The sequence below is a fragment of the Rhipicephalus sanguineus genome, chromosome 1 (assembly GCF_013339695.2).
Source record: "Rhipicephalus sanguineus isolate Rsan-2018 chromosome 1, BIME_Rsan_1.4, whole genome shotgun sequence".
NCBI classification, from domain to species: domain Eukaryota; kingdom Metazoa; phylum Arthropoda; class Arachnida; order Ixodida; family Ixodidae; genus Rhipicephalus; species Rhipicephalus sanguineus.
In genome coordinates, this window is record NC_051176.1 from 101477960 (window position 1) to 101500504 (window position 22545).

The following is a 22545-nucleotide window of genomic DNA, read 5'->3' on the forward strand; positions in this document are numbered from 1 at the left end:
CTAAAGGCAAATAACAATTTACGTCAGAGTGAAAGGTGAATGTTTGAAAACGCCTAAAACCTCAGAATTATCAACAGCAGTGCTCTACTACTCGAGAAATTAATTAAAGTAAATGTAGGACACGATATGCGCCACCAGTGGGACATTTTAGAATTAGCCCGATGACGTCAAGAGTCTCGGGGACAATTAATCACTAGTACTCAAACTACCTACTTATAATAAAAAAATAACATTCCGTACATTACAAGACGTAATAAAAAGCTGCTTGTGCATTTCTGTTTCATTCATGGAAAAAAGAACTTGGCATTACCAAGGAAAACGGCGCGAGTGGTTCAAAAGTGCCATTTTCGCTGGGCTCCTCTCCGCTCGGTCATGTTGCAGAAGTAGTTTCATTATCACGTAGCGTGTGCTTTGCATGCTCACTGAAGTCACTCACACAGGAAGTTCGACAAAATGCCACGTCCCTGCTATGTTGCCGGATGCCTGAATGGTGTGCGCTGCTTGAGCAACAACAGCTGCCGCAAAGAAACTGACGTGACTTTCCAATGGGTGCCTCAAATAAACCCACGCCAAAGTGGCTGAGTGCCGTGCCTCTGCGACAGTGTGCTAAACAGCCAAGAAATCTGCGTGTGTGCCCGCTGCACTTTCGTGTAGAGGACTACGAGATCAACTGCAACTTGGGCAAGGCTTGTAATGTGCCCTTCAGAGCAGAAACTGCAGCGTCGACTGCCGGGCAGCAAAGGCGGGCAACACTAGGCAAGGCAAACGCTACGTCAGGAGGCCTTTTCAAGCGGGCGATTTGAAGTGTACTAACGTCGTGCGGACCACTAACACGCGATTTTCTTTGAAAATAATCATTTCCTTGGCACGAAACAAGCACTATAAGGTTTCTGGAATGTTATTTCAGCAATCAATGTCGACTTTTAACATAATTGCCTTTAGCATCCCTTTAAAGGGGCCCTGCAACACTTTTCCAAGTAATTCTGCTTCATTAAACGAGCTCATTGCCTCATGAATCGACTGCCATGAAAATTTTTAGAATCCATCAAGTACAAGCGGAGTTACAGGGATTTGTCGCATGCCTTCAAGTGTTTTCTCCCTCCTTTCCGCACATGAAGCTTGCTAGTACAGTAGTGAGCGTGCAGAGAGGGGGATGACAAGGGGGCAAGAAGATGCGTCTCTTCGTCAGTGCGTATCACAACCTCAAGCACTTTCTGTTCTTTTTTTCTTTGAATGCTCAGCTTATTTCAGTGTGATTGCAAGTGTGGGTGCAGGCATGTCGTGGCATCTTGCGGAGGCCGCGGTAAATATACGCAGCTCACGATGCTCAAATCAGCGAATTGCCGTGGACTTTGGGTTTATGCCGCGGTCACTTAGGTTTAAAAGCATTGTTCACCAAGAGAAGAGGGAACGATTTCTAGCTGACTTTAAGAATTAACTGTAAATTCCAGGCCGCGTGCTGCGCTATAAATGTTTGGCTCGCGTGTTCTCTGGAGCTTCAACTACCGATTAGCAGCATTTTCTGATCACGTTGAAAAAGTGTTGCAGGGCCCCTTTAAAACGAGATTGCAAAGAATCAAGTTGTGTGTTCCAGGTCTATATATAGATTTTTTGGAGAACTGCAACATGTTCCTTAAACTGTTCAAGTGAATTTGCTTTTTCTTAAAGAGCATCTAGTCTTTCTTGAATACAGCCAATATTAATTCAGCTATTTTTTTTACTGGCCTTGATTGCTTTGACATTGGCAACCAATTCAGTCTGGCTTCTTGAGGACTGAATAGATTGCGACCAAACATCTTCAGTAGCTGAAAAAGGACTGTTATTTGTTCCGAGGGCTTATCAGGTAATGACCGAGTTTCAAGAAGATGTTCTGACAGAGTAGTAGGCGCAGGATTATTTTCAATGTTGCCACAAAACACAGACATGCATATCAAAACACTCGCAAATAATATCCCAAAGGACATGTGGGCGTGAAAGTAGCAGCAGACAGAGATTGTCACTTTTGTTCAGCGTATAAAGAAAAGCACTTACACACCTGCGAGGTGTAGATAGGCGGAAGGTGATCGTTGTTCCTGTTAGTACTCCTTCGCTCGCTAAAGACGACAGTGTCAAACAGCCGGAACATTAAGTAGTCACCTAGGGTTGACATTACCATTGATAATGTACATGCACCGTAGGTTGGGCGAGTCTGTCCGGGTGGATTCGGTTGGGTGTAGTTCACAAAGAACAGACGATCACCATATTCGTCTGGTGGCACAGCACAGTAGGAGTGACCTGCTGAGCCGTCAGAGGCAAGCGCTGACCATAGCGAAAAAGTTGCCAGGAAAGCCTGCGAGGTACAGAAAAATGGAAGGTGAGTCGTGTTGACGTTGGTACTCTCGAACCCACTCATGTTTGTAGACAAAGTGCTTTGAATAAATGTGAATGCACTTTGTGATAAACAAACTGTATGCTAGCTGCTTCAGCATTATTTTTCTGACCATCTTCCCTGTTTGTTTTTAACTTTTCTTGAAATGAATGCCACATTCTTTCTGTAACAGTTTGATGAAATAGGTTAAATTCTATTTGCAGTGATGCTATTGAGGACTTCTCATCTGGAGCAATTTTCGGAGCAGCAAAGTTTCCATTTTGGAGCACTTTGGAGCAGCAAAAATTTCCATCCTGGAGCACTTTGGAGCAGATAATTTTGCATCTGGAGCACTCTGGAGCAGCTAATTTTACTTCTTGGAGTGCACTTGAGAAGCAAATTGCATTAACACTCAAGCACCTGACTAATTATTATGGGGCTCTTATGAAGAGCTAGAAATATTTCGATATTCATTGCAAATCTTATGGAAAAAATCATCTCAGGAGAACTCCATATTTCACTCGATAATGCAAAAATAAATGTTCTGGATGTTCTGGAGTGTTCTGGATGAACCTCTTCGGTGATTATTTTCAACCACTAGCAAATAAACAGAATACCGGATCAATAAAATTGTACTTTTCGAAATAAAACTACACATACATCGATGTGGTTATCAGCGGACGTGGTAGACAAACACTGTGATGCACAACAATGCCTCAATGCTAAAGAGTCACACTGTCCCTAATGCATTCCCCTAAGACGACTCCAAGGCGAAAGCCAGGTTCTTTTTCTTCTCGACCGATGTGCTGATCCTCCCCCTCCCTCTCTGCAAGCTTTCTGCACCTCACCTGGTTTTGCACTACCTCCATGATCAGCGCACCGATCACGAAAGCAGTGCAAAGTGACGATGTCATGTGATGATGTCATCACGTGACATCATACAATATATGACGCCATGATGACGTCACTAGTTCTGACTACCTATGACATCGTGATGACATCACAAGTTTTGACGATTTATGATGTCATGATGACGCCATCACGTGATGATTATTTTTTGTATAAATCGATTGACGCCGCTGACGGTCAATTTTTGTGTTTGATGAAGCCTAGATCTAGGGCTTTCGCATTATTATTGCGTTTTGAACGTTAACAGCCTGGGCATTAACAACCTGGCCTTACATACCAAACTGTCCTCCACCATGTCACCACTGTACCGTGCGCGAAACAGCTTCACTTATCATTCACTACACAGAGTGTGTGGAGATAGGTTTGCACGAAGCTTACGCTACGAAGCGACCAGGAAGGGACATGACATTCTCCACTGCCGCAGCGAACAAAGACGCTACAGCCAGGTTCGTCGACTCTCTGACACAGCACAGAAAAGGCACTCGAGGCAGGTTGTCACCAAACACGGATTTATTAACCCAAGATGCAGCACAGTGCGAAAATCACGGGTTTACAGGCCGTCAGGGTAACTCTGCAAGATAGATCGAGTATACTTGCCTGCGGCGCTACGGTTACCACACAAAGAGGGAACCACTGAAGCGCGCAAACGAGAAGCCACCTGCAATAGCAGCACGTGGCTACCTCGTTGCAGGCGTGCATGCATCCCATGCGGCGAGCCAGTGCCAGACAGAAGCGAGCTCAAAGGAGAGGGGATTATCACTGGCAGCCAATGAGGACAGGCGAAACGCAGTGACCTGTACAAGTGTGATGTGCGGCGAGCACTCTCCAGACATGTGCGGGGAAGACCAACGCATGGCTCGCACCAAGCAAAAAGGCCTGGTGGCATAGCCACGGTAGCCATGTCGCTGAATAATGGCGGTTCCCAGGCGCTCGAGCCGCGCGGGGCCAGCACACGCGTTCGCTGGGGAATGAGGCGCCAAAGGGGAGGGTGCGCTCGATTCCCACAAGTGGAATAGCTCATCAATTTGTAAATATTTTTATTGAGATAACAATTATATGGACACTCTTGAAGGGTTTTTGCCGTCACCGTACTTTTCCGTATAAAGTCCAATAACATCACCCCGCGCATTCTACCCGTGGGTAAAAGCTCGCGAGCGCTGGCAACAAACGCGGCTGAAGCGGAGATTAAACGAGCCAGCAGTCTCTGTCGCACGGAGAGCGCATGCGATAACATCTTCCCGCATGTGGTCCTGCTGTCGATTGCTCATCAAACACAGAGGAAACGTCTCTCTTTGATGGGCCCACCCATCTTTCGTAAGGAGCATGAAGGGATGCCGGGAGAGGGGTGGGGGGACTGCGTCGCTCGAAGGGTGCAGTCGCTGGCGCGCACGCTATCTCGATCGCATCAGGAGACGGCTCGTAAAGCTGCTGTGTTCTCAATGCCTACTTCGCATTTAGAGAACTCACAGCACGAAAACCTCTTCGGTTCCTGGAGCAGCCAAATTCCCTTAAACCAGCGTTTTGTTGAGTTACGCAAGCTCAGATCCAAAAGAGTTTGCTGCTAGCCTTACTTCATATAACAACACAATTTGTTGGTATCGCATTCATTTCTTCGCCCTTAAGCGAAACTTGAGTTTTTTTAGCCGTCAGGTATGAACCCCGGAAAGCAAGGTGGATGTGCAACATGGCGTAGCCGCTTCACAGTGGGCAGTCAGCAACAGGCCCGGTACTGACAGCTGCGTATTTTAAAACGCAATTGCGGCTGCTCCGACCAAGAGGCATGATTTTATTTACGCTACTAATGCTGTTGGCTTAATTGCATAAGCATGTAACATGCAGCACGTGTGTTATATCCAACTCATTGCAGCCTGACTGATGTGTTGGGCTTTACTACAGTCTTATATCTCACTGACTGCCTCATCATGAATTAATCTACCCGAGCTTAGTTTACTTCATGCCATCTTTAAGTTGAGATTTAGTGGCATGCTCTGTATGATAGTCACACCACCATCGTGAAAAAGAGCACGTTACAGATTGTGACTATTGAGTTTGCTGTAATTTTATGTTAACCACATAAGGTATAAGCTTGGGCAAGTTTGCAGTTCATTCTTGGGTATAGCTCAAAGAACACAGGACGCAAGCATGCAAACGGGACAAGGTGCTACTCTATTTTTTTTTTCATTTTGCCCCTCTCTTTTTTTTTCCTTCCTTTGTTGCCGCAAAATTTTGCTGATATGCTGTTTTCTTTCACGTAATAAGCCACAGTTGGGTGCGTAATATTTCACTCAGTCTTCGCAGCTCCAGCAACATTGTGAACACGTGCGGTGAATGAAGGTCTACATAATTTCTCACTGTGCCCCCAACTTTCTACAAATTACTGTCAAAGTAAACTTTAATTAAAAGATGTGTTACAGTTTTCTGATTTCATGGCTCTGTTTATTTAGAGAATTTTTCAGGCATTTCCTCGAGTGCGGATGCGGTAGCCCAGAAGAAATTGACACAAGACATAGTTGCCTTGGCAAAATAGTCGCCTGCAAGATCATCGACATCATGAAGGGCCAGAAGAAGCATTTGTAGTTTTGATTATACGAGAATATATTTGAACATATGCCTCATTCATATCCACTCCCTAACAAAAATACCAATAGAATTTTCTATTGGTCCAATAAAAAATCGCTATTGGTTCTATAGGAAATCGATTGGAGCTGTATTGGGTGTATAAGAATTCTATTGGTACCAATAGAGACCAACAGCCACCACCTATTGGTGTCTTATTGGACCAATAGAAGTTGTATTGGTCAAATAGGTGCTGCCTTTTGGTGTCTTATTGGGCCAATAGAAGTTGTATTGGTCAAATAGGTACTTTCTATTGGTTTCTTAATTTACTAATAGAAGATATATAAGGCCACAGGTGTTGATTGGTCAAACAGCTACCGCCTATTGGTAGCTGTTTATAACCTCTTATGACTAATTGAGCGCGTCGGACCCGATCCCGATCAAATTTCTTGATCACCCTAGCAAGAATTCCCAATAGAAAAACCAATAGCCTACTGGGTTATTGACACCTATTGGCCTATTGGTTCTGTATAGGTCGGTTGGAACTGTATTTAGCTATTGGTTCGATCTGTATCGGCCTATTGGAACTACATTGGTGTATTTGGTTCTGTATCAGCCTAATGGTATTATATTGGCCTGTTGGTTCTATATTTGCCTACTGGCATTGTATTGGTTTGTGTAGTTGCCTCTTGGTAATGTATTAGTTTTGTATTTGCCTACATGTCAGCCATTACCCTATTAGAATTAGCCTTGCAGTGAGTGTTTTATGGGTGTCCCGTCGTCATGCAGTAGGCCCACAATGTGGCAGCGCCCCTAGCAGCAGTGATAATCATAGCTAACTTCCAAAAGGAATCAAGCATAGCTTCACTGGCAGGTGTCATCAAAGTTGCTGATTCTACATTATTCACGCAATTGTTGACAATAAGTGTATTTGCAAACTCAAACGTATATATTTGCATCAACAAACCATCATCATATACCATATATCACCACCTTTATCACTTGAAAACGACAGCAGATAATCCACAAATTTAAAGAAAGCATTCAAGCTTCCCAAGGAGGTTGTATTGATATTGCAACCCACAATAGCAATTTATATCACCAAAGCAAGCTATACTTTGAGTGAAAAAAACACACAAAAAGAGGGCACTTTTTTTTTTCATGCTGTGCTGCTGCTTTACAATGTATGTTGCAGCAGTAGGCATACAGATTATATTCCTGGTGGCTACTAATCATCCAGTATAAAATGTTTCAGTATTTTGGGTTGCATACAATCCACAATAAGAATTGATTTTTTTTTGCATTTTCTCAAAACAAGCTATCCACTAAACTGTAGTAGGATTGATAGGCGGGTGAGTTGGAACTTATCCATCTTTGCGAAGCGCACAAAATTGACAAGGCACACAAGAGTCCCGTTCTTCTCTTGTGTGCCTTGTCAATTTTGTGTGCTGTGCAAAGATGGATAAGCTATCCACCTGCTTGTCTGGGCCACCAATTTCTCAACCTCTAGGACACCTGTAGCTACGGCTGTAATCTTCTTTTGCTACATAGGAATGCATTCATAAAGCCTGGAATTCTGAAGATTTTTTGTCCCTTTGCTGATATAATTTTTTTTTATTTTTTCTTGTTCATCGGTAATGTACTGTAAACACTGACTTTGAAAATGCTGCTGAACTGCTAATTTTTGTTAGATTTGCAAACTACTTGCAGCACTTCAATCCTTATGCATCCTGCTTTCTATTCATGCATTAAATACAACTTTCTGCCCAGACTTCTTTACCTATTGTTCCCACAAACAATAGAATAGTAATTTTTTTTAATTATCTTCGTAATTATTCAGCTCACCAAAAAAGAATTGCACTATTAAGATCAGCACAAAAAATAAATGCATATGACTGCACTTTGAATTTAATTTGTTCAATAAATCTGTAAGGCCTAAATATCATGTCCGGGTAACTGAAAAAAACTGCTAGGATCTGCGTGCCACATTTCAGTAAACATCACTCACACAGGTTACTTCTATGTGAAAAAGAGTTTCCAATTCAGATGTATTCATTATTCACCAACTGCACATTCAGACGTACACAGCCTAACCCGCTTTTTTTGTGTTGTACAGCAAAGCTGGCTTAGCCTGCACTGTGTCACCGTTGCTGTCATCATCGTAGCAGTAGTAGTCATGCAGGTCAAGTGACCAGAAGGGAAACGAATAAAGAAATAAATCAAATGAAATGATGATGACAACTTCCAATACAAATACCGGGAAAGCAATTTGCAAATTCATCAATTAATTAATTAGATACATTCATTGTAATAAACCAAGACAATGCAGATTATTTAATTAATTCGATGCCTTAATCGTAATAAACCAAGACAAGATAGATCAATCCACTCACATCAATTACATTAATTAGAGACATATTAAGTGTGAGAAGAGGTTTATTGGCGGTGCGTTCCTGTGGTGACGCTCTGAACAAACACAGCGAGTCAGGGCAGAGCACCGTCCAGAAAGATGCCAGCGACAAGCAGCGCGAGGCGAGCGTTGGCGATACTGCTGACCGGCGACGCGTCTTCTTCTTCACAATTCGCCCCCGCCGGAAAAGAGCCATCCTGGCGACCTAGGAGTCTGGAGGCAGAAGGCTGTGGTATGGCTTGAGACGTGCCACGTGGACGAGGTCACGTCCACGCCGGCGCATGTCGTCAGATGGGGAAACTGGCTCAATGATAAAGTTCACCGGGGATGTCTGCTCCAAAACACGGTAAGGCCCTTCGTACTTTGGGACGAGCTTTGAGGAAAGCCCAGGAGCTTGGTACGGAACAGCCAGCCATACAAGAGATCCAGGGGAATAGCTGGGACTTGGAAGTGAGTCGGCGTTGTTTCTTTCTGGCGCTGTTGTTCTTGGGATGTAAAGGTGCGCGCGAGTTGGCGGCACTCTTCCGCTTGTCGGGCAGCTTCGGACACAGGTGGGCATTCGGAAGCGTCCGGACGATGTGGTAGGAGAGTGTCGATGGTGTGCGAAGGTTCGCGGCCATACAGGAGGAAGAAGGTGAGAATCCCGTGGTAGCCTGTGTCGCGGTGTTGTATGCGAACGTTATGAAGGGAAGAAACGCGGTCCCAGTTACCATGATCAGATGTCACGTACATCGCGAGCATGTCACCGAGGGTGCGGTTGAATCGTTCGGTGAGCCCGTTAGTCTGCGGGTGGTATGCCGTGGTCCGTCGATGAACAACGTGGCATTCGGAAAGCAGAGCTCCGACGACTTCCGAGAGGAAGGCTCGACCTCTGTCACTAAGGAGTTCCCGAGGTGCGCCATGTCGAAGGATGAATCGGCGTAGGATGAAAGACGCTACGTCCCGCGCAGTGGCACTTGGCAGAGCAGCAGTTTCGGCGTAGCGTGTCAAATGGTCCACAGCGACTATGATCCACCGATTGCCATCCGGTGTCATTGGAAGTGGGCCGTAAAGATCTATGCCGACGCGGTCGAAGGGGTTGGCAGGGCACGGAAGTGGCTGCAAGGCTCCAGACGCGCGTGAAGGCGGTGATTTGCGACGCTGACAGTCGGGGCAGCACTGAACAAATTTTCGTACAAAGTTGTACATGCCGCGCCAGTAGTAGCGATGGCGAATACGTTCATAGGTTTTGAAAACTCCGGCATGGCCACATTGTGGATCGTCGTGGAAGGCAGCACATATTTGTGATCTTAAGCTTCGGGGAATTACCAAGAGCCATTTACGGCCTGCGGGAGCGTAGTTCCGTCGGTGTAGCAGCCGATCACGAATGGCGAAATGGGCAGCTTGGCGGCGGAGAGATCGGGATGCAGGAGTGGTCGAGGCTCCCGAAAGATAGCCGAAAAGAGAAGCGATCCATGGGTCACGGCGTTGTTCAGTAGCTACGGAGTCAATGTCGAGAGATGTGACTGAGTGTGTGCAGTTCGTTGCGCAGGCCGAGTCTGGAGGTAGAGGCGAACGAGACAAGGCGTCCGCGTCAGAGTGCTTGCGTCCGCTGCGATAGATGACGCGAATATCGTACTCCTGAATTCGGAGTGCCCAACGGGCTAGTCGGCCAGACGGATCTTTCAACGTGGCGAGCCAACAAAGGGCATGGTGATCCGTTACCAGGTCGAACGGGCGACCGTACAAATACGGGCGGAACTTGGTAAGCGCCCATACTAGAGCTAAGCACTCCTTTTCAGTGACGCTGTAATTGGTCTCTGCTTTTGTCAGCGTGCGACTCGCATAGGCGACGACGTATTCGGAGTAGCCGGGCTTACGTTGGGCGAGGACAGCGCCAAGACCGACCCCACTAGCGTCTGTATGCACTTCAGTTGCAGCTGTTGGGTCGAAATGGCGAAGGATGGGAGGAGAAGTGAGCAGACGACGGAGCGTAGCAAACGCGACGTCGCACTCAGGAGACCAGGAGGAGAGGTCTGTGTCGCCGCATAGGAGCTGGGTCAACGGCGACATGATGGACGCGAAATTTCGGACGAAGCGCCGGAAGTAGGGCATAGTCAGACAAAACTTCGAAGCTCTTTGATGGTAACAGGCTTCGGGAACTCGGCGACGGCACGAAGTTTCGCAGGGTCGGGTAGAACACCGTGCTTAGATACTATGTGGCCTAAGATGGTCAGCTCCCGCGCGGCGAAGCGGCACTTCTTAAGGTTGAGTTGCAGTCCAGCGTTGGTTAAACACGTCAAAACCTGTCTGAGCCGATGTAGATGGGTAGGAAAATCGGGAGAGAAAACGACAATATCGTCGAGGTAGCATAAACACATAGACCACTTGAGGCCACGCAATGTGTTGTCCATGAGTCGTTCAAACGTGGCAGGTGCGTTGCAAAGGCCAAAGGGCATCACGTTAAATTCGTACAGCCCGTCAGGTGTAATAAATGCAGTTTTCTCGCGATCAGCTTCAGCCATCGGAACCTGCCAGTAGCCAGAACGTAAGTCTAAGGACGAGAAGAATTCTGCTCCTTGAAGGCTGTCAAGGGCGTCGTCGATGCGCGGCAAAGGATAGACGTCTTTCCGCGTCACCTTATTTAAGCGACGGTAGTCGACGCAAAAACGAATAGACCCGTCCTTCTTGCGAACTAGCACGACAGGAGATGCCCAAGGACTGTGGGATGGTTGAATAACGCCACGGCGTAGCATATCTTCGACCTGGTCGTTGATGACGCGACGCTCTGCAGCAGAGACGCGGTACGGTCTTTGACGCAACGGCTGGTGCGAACCGGTGTCAATGTAGTGGTGGACTTCCGACGTGCGGCCCAACTGCGGCTGAGAAACATCGAACGAAGTCGTGAAGTGTTGGAGAAGTCGAAGAAGCGCGGCGCGTTCTTCGGCAGTCAGGGTATCAGCGATTGGAACTCGTGAATATTTCACTCGACGAGCCCTCCTGTGTTGAAAGGGCAAGAAGGTCGCTCGAGTCAGTATGACACGATTCGTCTGGCACGTTCAGAAAGAACGAAGGGTCAAGCTCTTCCACGCGACCGAGACATTCGCCGACAAGCAACGTAACCGGTGCGGAGAGGGAATTGTAGACAAAAATATTGCTGTGGCCGGCAGCGATGTCAAGAGCAGCAAAAGGCAGTGGGACGGCTCTGCGACTCATGAAGGTGTCGGAAGGTGTGAACAAGACCGTAGCATCGTTGAGGCCACCGCAAAAGACAGGGACAACGGCAAGAGAGGCAGGCGGAATGTCGGTGTCCTCGCGCACGACGAGTTTAGGCAGCTGAACAAGAGCGTCGTGGAATGGCTCTGCACACAGCGGCGAAAATTCAACTTCAGCGCGTGCGCAGTCGATGACGGCATTGTGACGTGATAGAAAATCCCACCCGAGGATGACGTCGTGCGAGCAGGCAGAAAGAACAATAAACTCCACGACGTACATAGTGCCTTGTATGAATACGCGGGCAGTACAGGATGCGAGAGGTGTGATGTGCTGTGCGCTGGCCGTGCGTAGCGACAGTCCAGAGAGCGGCGTGGTCACTTTGCGTAGTGAACGGCAGAGCTTGGCGGCTGTAACAGAAACGGCTGCGCCGGTGTCTACAAGGGCAAATGAAGGAAAACTATCGACAGATACGGCGACTACGTTAGCAGGGGAAGTGCGAGGACTTGGGCAGTTCGAAGATGGCGCAGTTCTTGCCTCTTGAACTGCGGCGTTAGTTTTCCTGGTTCGAGGGTCCGGGTCGGCGACGCATTGGGGAGAGCGATCGCCGTCGAGGAGATGATGAGCGGCGCGACGGAAAGTCAGGGTGGTCAGTGTAAGCATCCGATGGTGAGGGTCCGGTAGGAGATGGGCGCATGGGATGAGCGCCGTATTGGAACGGCCGGGTAGCGTCGCTGGATGTTTGAAAGCGACGGCGACAATATCGAGCAACGTGCCCTGGAGTACCGCAGGCGTAGCAAATGGGGCGATTGTCACGAGTCCTCCAAGAAGTGCTGACTCGCGGCTCGCCCAAGATGTAGGAAGAGGTGCAGATCGGTGGGCATATTGCTGCATAGGTGGGTAAGGCTGCTGGGGAGGCCTACGCACCACCTGGGCATACGTAATAGGTGAGGCTACGGGCTGCATAACCGGCGCATATGTAAGAGGCGCGGCCACGGACTGCTGATGGTGAGCGACGGGAACGGCTTGAGCGACCTCTTCGGCAATAACAGTGCGGAGCGTTGGCGGCAGACGAGAGGGCGGCTCCTGTGTGAAGGGGACCAAGGAAAGTTGACGAGCAACTTCTTCGCGCACAGAAGTCCTTGATCTCCTGAAGCGTCGGCGAGTGCTCGGGAACAGTACCAAGACTCGAGAGCGAGTCGGCGTGCGATGAAAATGGCCGAGTCAGGGCGCGCTGCTTCCTCAACTCGTCATAACTTTGGCATAAAGTGACGACTTCCGAAACTGTGCGAGGGTTCCTGGCCAGGAGCATCTGAAATGCGCCATCGTCGATCCCTTTGAGGATGTGCTGAATCTTGTCCGACTCAGGCATGGCGGCGTTGACACGGTTACAAAGATCGATGATGTCTTCAATGTAACTTGTGAACGTTTCGGACGGCTTCTGTGCTCGTGTGCGCAAGCGTTGTTCGGCGCGGAATTTACGGACAGCGGGTCGGCCAAACACTTCAGCGAAAGACGTCTTGAATACTGACCATGTCGGGATGCGCTTTTGTGGTTGTGATACCACATTTCGGCAACGTCAGTGAGATAAAACACGACGTGGGTCAACTTGTCGGCGTCATCCCACTTGTTGTGCGCGCTCACCAGTTCGTAGTTTGTGAACCAGTCTTCTACGTCGGTCTCACCGGCACCGCTGAAAACCTTGGGGTCCCTCAGCCGAGGAACTCCGTTGCCGCTGCCGGACTGGGCGGACGGGGCCGGTTGGTCGACGTTGGTTGTCATGACGGGCGGAAGTGTTCTGCTTCGCAGCTCCAGGTTTCAGTTGACGGGGAACCCTCAGCACCCTCCACCAATTGAGAAGAGGTTTATTGGCGGTGCGTTCCTGTGGTGACGCTCTGAACAAACACAGCGAGTCGGGGCAGAGCACCGTCCAGAAAGATGCCAGCGACAAGCAGCGCGAGGCGAGCGTTGGCGATACTGCTGACCGGCGACGCGTCTTCTTCTTCACAAGTGTAATAAACCAAGGCAAGACACTTGGGCACGTGAGAGGGTCATTTAGATAACAGGGAGCACACACTTGACAGGATTTCGGCTGTGCCAGCTGCGAAACTCCTGATGCTAGGAATTCTCTGAAACACCATTTCCTGAGCGGGCACGTCATGTGATTCCATTAGAAATGACAAATAAGGTAGAAATTCATGGGAAGATGGAATCTTGAAGCCATGAAAAATCCTTGGAACACGGGATGTCGCTGGAGCCAACATTTCAACAAGCGTACTTGTCTTCTTAATGACATGAGTCGTTCGCTGAAATGCCACTGCCTGAGCCAGCAGGTCACATCATCTCACTTTGCCCAATCAATTGTGTAAGCACAGATATTTCAAATATAGAGGTAGATTTACGACACCACATGATCTTGCTCAAACACACTCATGCGCTGACAGCTTCACTGTCCGACAGTTTTCATGCCGTGGAACTGGCTGAATTTTTTGTATGCTTAACATGGAAAACTGCTCTGTCTATATTATGGCCAGGGTACATTACGGTTCTATTGTGCTTAAGGATGACTCCCATATATTACAGAGCCCAATCAAGAAGGTTCACTGAAAATTTAACAAGTGAATTATCGCCACCATTTTTCCACATCAGGAATTTCCCTTTTGCATTTGAAACAAAGTTGTGAGCGGTGGACTCTTTAGACCATTTTTTTATGAAGAAGGGAAGCTCTCTTAAGCAAACAGTCATATTTCCATCTATCTATAGACTTTATCGATCCTCACTGCCTCTGAAGTTTCGCTTAGTAGCAAGCAAGACACTGGCCAAATTATGAAGTGCAAAATGTACGATTATGTCCTGTGGCTTAGGCTTTCAGGGTAATCAGTGAAGGGGGATATCTTGATTGTTTAACAGTGTGATGTCTATTCCCTTAGTAAGTCTGTTAACCTTGCTCATCAGGTCCTCTCTTTCATCATCAGCCTCACATGTGAATTTCAACATTGAGCTGCTTTGCCTCTTGAAATGCTTGACATCGAATCTCAAGCTGAGAAAGTTGCTGAAGTGCACTCCTTTCCTAAATTCTTTCCAGCAGGCTCTGGATGTCTTTATTTTCTTCTTTATTAATAGAGAACATTTCTTTATGTGTATAGAACACTTTTTATGCTGTATAGAACACTTCTCGCGACGCTTTTTATGACCTACACATACAAAATGGAACAGATAAAAGAAAAATATTACATGAAAATTGAAAAACTGGTTTACGAACCAAAAAGATCTACATGCTTTATATACATGATTTCCATGAATCACTATAACAACACACGTAAGCAAAAAGACCACATAGTCGCACTAACAAGTTAATGTTTACAACTTATGTTAACCTGCTCATAAACATATACATGGTTTGGCATTTAAATTTTGCAGTGATGCTACCAAGGACTTCTGATCTGGAGCAGTTCTTGGAGCAGCAAGAATATCCATTTGGAGCACATTGGAGCAGGTAATTTTGCATCTGGGAGCACTCTGGAGCAGCTAATTTCACATGTTGGAGTACACTGGAGAAGCAAGTTGCATTTAAGTTCAAGCACTTAAATAATTATTATGGGGCTCTTATGAAGAGCTATAAATATTTTGATTCATTGCAAATCTCATGGGGAAATTTCAGGAGCACTCCCTATTTTACTTGATATGGCAAAAATAAGGGTTCATGCAGTTGAGTGTTCTGGATTAACCTCTTCGGTGATTATTTTCGACACTAGCAAATAAACAGGATACTGGAGCAATAAAATTGTACTTTATGAAATCACACTCTAAATACGTCTATGTGGTTATCAGCAGACTTGGTAGACAAACGCCACGACGTACAACAGTGCCTCAATAGTAAAGAGTCACACTGTACATAATGCATTCCCCTAAAACGACTCCTAGGCGTCTCTCATAATCATATCGCGGTTTTGGGACGTTAAACCCCAGATATTATTATTAAGACAACTCCAAGGCGAGAGTTAGGTTCTTTCTCTTCTCAACCGATTGTACTGCTGGGCACGACATGACGTCACTTAGCTAGCCTCAAAAAGCCAACCTCCTCCGACATCCCCTCGCTCTTTCTGAAGCCTCTCTGTGCTGTAGCAAGAGCATTCTCGCAGTGCTTCTAGACTACTGTTTGTGAATGCGGTGGGGAGCCTGGAAAATGGAGATCGGCTTCATGTCGAGCTTCCCCAAAAAAGTCCAAAAATGCATTCAACAGGGACATGATTTACCAAACTTCGTTTTCATTTTACAGAGAAGCTGTTTATAACCACGACATTCCATTTATATGTCGAAAACCACCTAGTGGCCTCTAAGGTGCAGTGCCAAAAAAAAAGGAAAAAAAAAACCCTCATGGGGTTCCTTATGCATTCGCCTCGCCTAAGACGACTCGAAGGCGAAAACCGTCTGTTTTTTTTTTTCTCACGCGATAAATTGATTCTCCCCTGCTCCTGCTCCCCCCCCCCACCGAAAGCTTTCATCTGCACCTAACGTGGTTTTGCACCACCTATATGATCAGCGCACCGATCACAGTGGCAATGCAAAGCGACGATGTCATGTGATGACGTCATCACGTGACGTCACGGTGTATGATGTCATGATGACGTCACAAGTTTTGGCAATGCAGAGATTAAGCGAGGCAGCCGTCTCCGTTGCACGGAGGGTGCATGCGATAACATCAACCCGCATGCGACGCCTGCCGTCCATTGCCCATCAAACAGGGAGGAAACGTCCTGCCCGTCTTTTGTAAGGAATATGAAGGGACGCCAGAGGAGCCAGGGGCCTGCGACGCTCGAAGGAAGCAGTCGCTGGCGGGTGTGCTATTTCGAGGCATCCGGAGACAGCTTATAATCTAGCTCTGCTCTCAATGCTTACTTTGTGTTAAGAGCACTGACAGCCCGAAAAGCGCTTCGGTCCTTTGAGCAGCATGTTCCCTTAAACCAGCATTTTGTTGAGTTACACAAGATCAGATCCAAAAGAGTTAGCTGCTAGCCTTAGTTCGTATATAACAATTCAATTTCTTTGTATCGCATTGACTGCTGCGCAAACTATAATTTATTGGTTATAACCATCAGCTATTGACCCTGGAAAGCGAGGGGGGGACGAGTAACATGGCGTAGCCGCTTCACAGTGGGCCTACCGACGCCAGGGCCATCAGCGACGGGCCCGCTACTGACAGAAAACCGAATTACGGCTGCTCTGACCAGGAGGCATGCTTTTATTAATGAGATGACATTTTTAAAGAAGCATGCAAGAAATTCAAATTGGGACTCTAGCACTCACGAGCTCGAAAGGGCAGAACCTGTCAGGGGGTATTTACCGCAAAAGCGATTACAAACCCAGATGTGCTGGTGGAAAGAACTATGAGTAAGCTCTTCTGGATGATCTTGCATGGACGCAAAGCATGGAAAATTCAAGATTGTTCCATATATGTATTGCAAGCATTCCCAGATTTCATTCCGCAATGTCCGGAAACATAGGGGAGACATTTGAGCGGAACACTGCTTTAATTATGTGCCGTGGGACGCTTGAGGTGAGCTACCAGCAGCGTTTCTGGAACAGACGTCGTCCGCTGATGAATCACTGCTGCACTTTCACGCTACCGATTGGATTAGACGTAAAGAGGCTCTGCAGAGAAGGTGTTTTGCCATCGAGTCTACTTGCACAACAGAAGCTCTGTCGGCACCATACATGGCATTGTGGCTTACTCCGTTAGCACGCACGAGCGCTGTTTATTCAGCAGAATAATTCTTGGCCCGTGGTTGTAACTCTGACAGCCCCATGATAAAGCTGCATGCACATGTTTTGACGCGCCGGCAGTGCTATTGCCGGTGACAGACTCCCCCAAACCCAAGCCTCTGGCGCAGTTTGGCGCAGTTTGGCGCAATTTCCGTGGATGTTATCAGGATGGCGTAGTAAATCCAATTTTGCATGCTTTGGTGCAGTTTTTCGCAGTAGTGGAATCTGATTTTGTTAATGAGAGGTAGAAGCTCATTTTATCAAGAACGCAATTTAGAAGCAGAGGCATGATATATATGTCTACCAAACCCTGTTCTCATGGCAAGTACCTGAAGTCTGTCTATGCAGTGCATATTTCTGCGTGGTTTCAGTACCTGAAAAAAGTGAAGCTTTTTTTGGTGAATGTGAAGTAGTATTTCGTGTTTGTAAACTCGTTTCACTTTGAAAATTCAATGTTTTATAAACAGTGGCTCGCTATACATCTTCCTTGGGCCACTGAAATAGTTTTCAAACACAAGCAGCATTTTTTTCTCTAGAACTTCTAATTTGTTTAAGTTCATGTCACTTGCTATGCCCTATATATGCATGCTCTATGACAAGTACGTGTGATAACAGCACAGCACAGCATATTTTCTTTCTCAGTCAAAGCAGTATTACCAGACTAAATTTAAATATGCACCAAATAACCTTGCCTTGTTCTGGTGCAAGTCTGTCGACATGAGTGTTTCAGGGCTAAAGGAAGAAGTGAAACATGTTATAGCCACACAAAAAAAGAAAAAGGAAGGCCACCAACCTCTCCATTGTAGAGAAGCTGCTTGGAAAATGTATGTGATGCTCTACATAGCTGCCATCAAGTGATGGGAAGCACTTCATACAGCCGCCAGGATTGCCGATCTTCACTGAGACCGGTAGCACGTGTGTTGTCCATCATCACGCCATGTCAGTTTCAAGGAAGAGAAGCCTCCAGTCAGGTTGACATTTAGCTGGTCAACCACTCCAGGATGGCTGTCCCTTTAGGCAAGTGTTGTAGGCTTGGAGTTTGCTTCTTCGTCCAAATAAAATCTAGGAATTCAAAAGAGGCTGTTTAAATGACGCATTTGATACACTAAGCTAGGCTTGTGCAAATAGTAAATTTTAGGTTCGAAGCGGATAGTGATTTGGTCGAATAACTTCGAACGGAATTTGAATAGTATATATCGTATATTAAAAAGAAAAATGAACATATTTGCCATGACCCAACTAATCTGCCCAATGTTTTTTTTTTTTTTTTTAATTGAAGCAAGGCATGTGCAAACGTAATTCTTTTTGGTTCAAAGGGAAGTGAATAGTAGCAGGATTTCACTTTTGGCAGAATGCAAGCGATAACCTGTAAAATATGTTACGTTTTAAAATTTGCTATAATGAAGCACATAAGCCAGTATAACGAGCGTTTAAACTTAAAAAATGATGAATCGATGTGAGGGTAATTTGTTCATTTAACCCTGAAGTTGGGCTGCGTGGCAGTGCGGATTTCCCCTGAACAGGTGTATTCACGGTATAACAAGCCTCCACTGCAGTGAAACCACCTTTACAGGGGGTTACATGCAGTTTATATATGTATATTCGTTCATTGCGAATACTTTGAAACTTAGAATAGTTTAAATTTGTTTCTAAGCGAATTCAAATATACGCACAAGCCTACACTCAGCAGATGTCGTCAGGTAAAGTTTACTTTTTTTTAAACAAGAAGCAATGTAGTGTCCAGAGTACTAGTGGCTTGTTTGAAATGTGCTTGTAAAGCATATTTGTAATACATCTCAACAGATATAGAACTTGAGGCCTCATGCTCAGCCGCAGAGAACTGCACAGGATCTACAGAAGGTTTTTTAAGGTGAGTGCAAAGCAGTATGGTCTGTGCTTTTTTTGTCCAAAGAGGGCGACCTAGCTCTTACTTTGCTGCTGCTACACATATACGATCGAAAGTGCACAACCACTTACTCCCGTCTATACTTCTCATCTTCCAATACATTATTGTCCCGACAAAAGTGTGTTAGACAAAGCGGCAGAGGGAAGTGATCTGCAGCATACAACTCGAAGATGTGCGACAACTTGAAGCCATCTCGAGTACCGGCAGCTGTTCCGTTCACGCAGAGGATTTGTTGGATTATATATATGCTGCAATAAAATTTTGGTTTGGCCTGTAGTTGGTTCATATTTTTTTTTTTAGTTTGGGAGGGCGGTAACATTACAACTTATTGCTACTGCATTCATTGCTTCGCCATTGCGGTGAAACTGTGACTTCTTTTATTTCTTTTCTTCCGCAGTGGGGTTAGGGTTAGAGTATAGATTGAATTGGATGATGACATGGCTGATGACGTCCAAACTGCAGGTGGCCAACGCGACTTCCATTTCCCACTAGAATTAGTGCAACTGAGTAAATTTTGAGGCTGGTCGGGCATTGTGGCGCAGCGTGGCACAATTTCAACAAATATCACGGTTTTGGCTCAGCTTGGTGCATAAATACAGAATTGTATCAAACTGCTGTTGCACCCATGCACAAATGCCAACAGAGTGAGTGATCAGCCACATGAGAAGCGTGCAGACCAGCGCCAGCCCGGCATCGCAGAATGTGACCAGACAAAAAAAAACTGAAACTTCTTGAAGCAGTGAGTAATCTCCGTCAAAAGAGCAATGAGAGGTATTCCCGATTATAGCTTTCATGCCTTATTTGTAACTTTGTAGTATGGAAAAATTCAAGGTATTGCAAAGAATTAAACACAGCTGCCAGCGGAATGTCTTTTCTTTTATCTGTTTGCTCGTTGGCACCAGCTATGGAGAGTGAAAAGAACCCGCGAACTCGTAATGTGTGGCCTCTGAGATTGCAGTAGCACCCATGGCCACCCATCTTTGATGCCATGCATATGGCCCATGCAGCCACTCCTGCTAAGCCTAGCGACAAACTTGAGTATGGCTCTCGGAGACAGTTCAAATGGACACGAGTGCTGCTGAGAGAGGTTTTAGGTACAAAGCTAAGGCAAATACAAGCGTCAGTTGAGAACGTGCAAGTCAAACAGTGCACAACGACTTAAGAGATCCGAGGCGGGCGGCACCCATTTTGGTAGCAGCGACGACACCATGACGTAAGCGGTAACTGCTTCCTGCGCGCTGATTGCTTTTCCGTTCATCGAAGTGCTTCTGGCAGCGAGACCAGACATAGCCCGACGCTGCCGATGTCTGGGACGTCCTGAGGTTAACGTTTCGGTCGCCGTCACCGGTAGCGTAGACACCGAGTGACGCCGCGGAACGAAACGCCAGAAAACGCCGGTGAAAGCTCTGCATGTGGTTCGGACTTTAGGCCTAATGATGGGGCTTGCGACCAGGAAGTGGACAGCTTCATTGTCACAAACGAGCGCGTCAATAAAGCGCGCGCGCGACCGCTTTCAGACGGCAGCGGGAAAGCACGGCGCCAGCCACTCGCTCAATAAGCGCGCGCAACGAAAAACAAGTATCAAAAGACGCGCGGCGCGCCGACGCGCTCCTCCTCACCCACTCGAAACAGCCGCAGACAGTCAGATCAAACGCCTGGCAAAGTCTCGAAAGATTACGAAGGAAAGCATGTTGCGACGCCGAGTGACGCCTCTGCGAACAGAACCGACGAGAAGAGTCCCGCATCTTTCTCTAGCTTTGGCTGTGCTGCACGCCAAAGAACACTCCCGACGCTTCTAGAACCCGGGGGGAGAGGAAATAAAAGTCAGTCGGTCCGGAGATGGTGAAGTTATGTTGAGTGTGGCTCCGCCAGCCAAAGGAGATCTGCTTATGATGTTGTGCGGTCAATCGGTCGTCGATCTGGAAGAATAGGATGACGACGCCGTGTGAGCAGCGACAAGTTACGTGAGTGTTTCCTGGAAGAGAAACACCGTCGACGGAAGGAACTACGACGATCAGCGCTCGAGTTTGCGGGAGTGTTTCCTGGAATGAAGCATTCAAGTTACGTCCAAGAATTGTAGACTGGATGCGTTGTTGAATATTCAGGGCTTTAACTGTTCTTGAATAGGTTGTAATGCATGAGAAATTGTAGCGCGTGATCTAGCTGTTCGTTCAGTTCCCGCTGTGTTAACACCATCTGAGTTATATTGTGAAGTTGTAACTGGTACCAGCCGAGTGTGCATGTTTATGTGATGCTTGTACTGCCTTAACTGAGAATATATTTTGTTTGTGTTAGCAACTCTTGGCTCTGACTCGTCTTTGGACCACAACCGGCGTTCTAAAAGGACCAACTCTAAATTGTTCGCGCTTTCGTGGTGCTTTTCGGGGGGCCAATACGTCCGCCCTTGGAATCTGCCCGGCGATTGCCATCCCCATCAGCGGGATTAGTGACATTCATTGATTTGAGCAACCTAAATAAAACGGATGATAAAGATGAAACTGGGAAGCCAACGTTCTTTGGCCGAGGTAATCGTTCCCGAAAGGTCAGGGCAGAATTTTATCGCAGAATGCCTGGGACAAATAAGAGAAAAAGCGCAGCAGCGATTGGTTCGAACGCGGAAAGAAGCACCAACACCCTCAGGATGTTCACGCTCAACAGGTATGTTCCGGCTCAAACATAAATATAAAAACGAAAGGAACCATTGATATATAATTCTGAGTTGAAAAGGAAACCAAAGGCATTATCTAAGGCGGGAAGTGCAATAATAGCTCGATGATGAGAAAATCGTCAACGTAACGAAACATCTTTATATATATATATATATATATAGATATAAAAAGGAAAGAAAATTACTTTTAAGGGCTCGTTTTTCTTTGTTGGGATGTGCATTTAAACCTAGGAGTGTTAGTCAGCGCCGATCGCAGCCACGGCGGCGAGTGCGGAACACTCCTTTTCTACCTGTTGGCGTCACATAGCACGTGATTTTTTTTTTATATGGGCTGGCAGCTGACCAATAATCCCTCGCATACTACATGAAGGCATCAATTCTGCCAGAACGAGACCCTCGATCGCTATGAGTGAAGGAAAGAAGATGACTTTTAAGGGCTCGTTTTTCTTTCTTAGACACAATATTAATGAGAACCAACAGACAATAATGCCAAGGAATGTATCGGGGATGTTACTTGTAAAAATTAGGATACAAATGTGAAGAAAGTGAAGTGGACCAAAAGATAAGTTGCCGCCGGCAGGGACTTTTCGACCACTTTACTTCCTTCACATTTATACCCTAATTACTACAAACAACATCCCCTATACTTTCCTTGGCATTGGTCTGTTAGTTCTCATATATATATACACCGCGGCTACTAGCCAAGAGTTAAAAAGTACAATATTTGAGGCAGGCGAGTGAAATCAGTTGCAAATTGCTGACAGTCACCTTGCGAACTACAGACATTTTTTTGT

At 46.5% G+C, this 22545-nt stretch overlaps 1 long non-coding RNA gene across 1 annotated transcript in view; it reads right to left on the reverse strand.

Moving 5' to 3' along the window:
• Positions 1 to 1373: 1373 nt before the first annotated feature.
• Positions 1374 to 22545, reverse strand: part of LOC119394534 (uncharacterized) — a 45608-nt gene continuing 24436 nt past the window's right edge. The window contains exons 2-3 of the long non-coding RNA XR_005184171.2: positions 17971 to 18239; positions 1374 to 2329 (exon numbers count right to left, since the gene is read on the reverse strand). This is a non-coding gene — a long non-coding RNA (uncharacterized LOC119394534). The remainder of the gene's footprint in view (positions 2330 to 17970; positions 18240 to 22545) is intronic.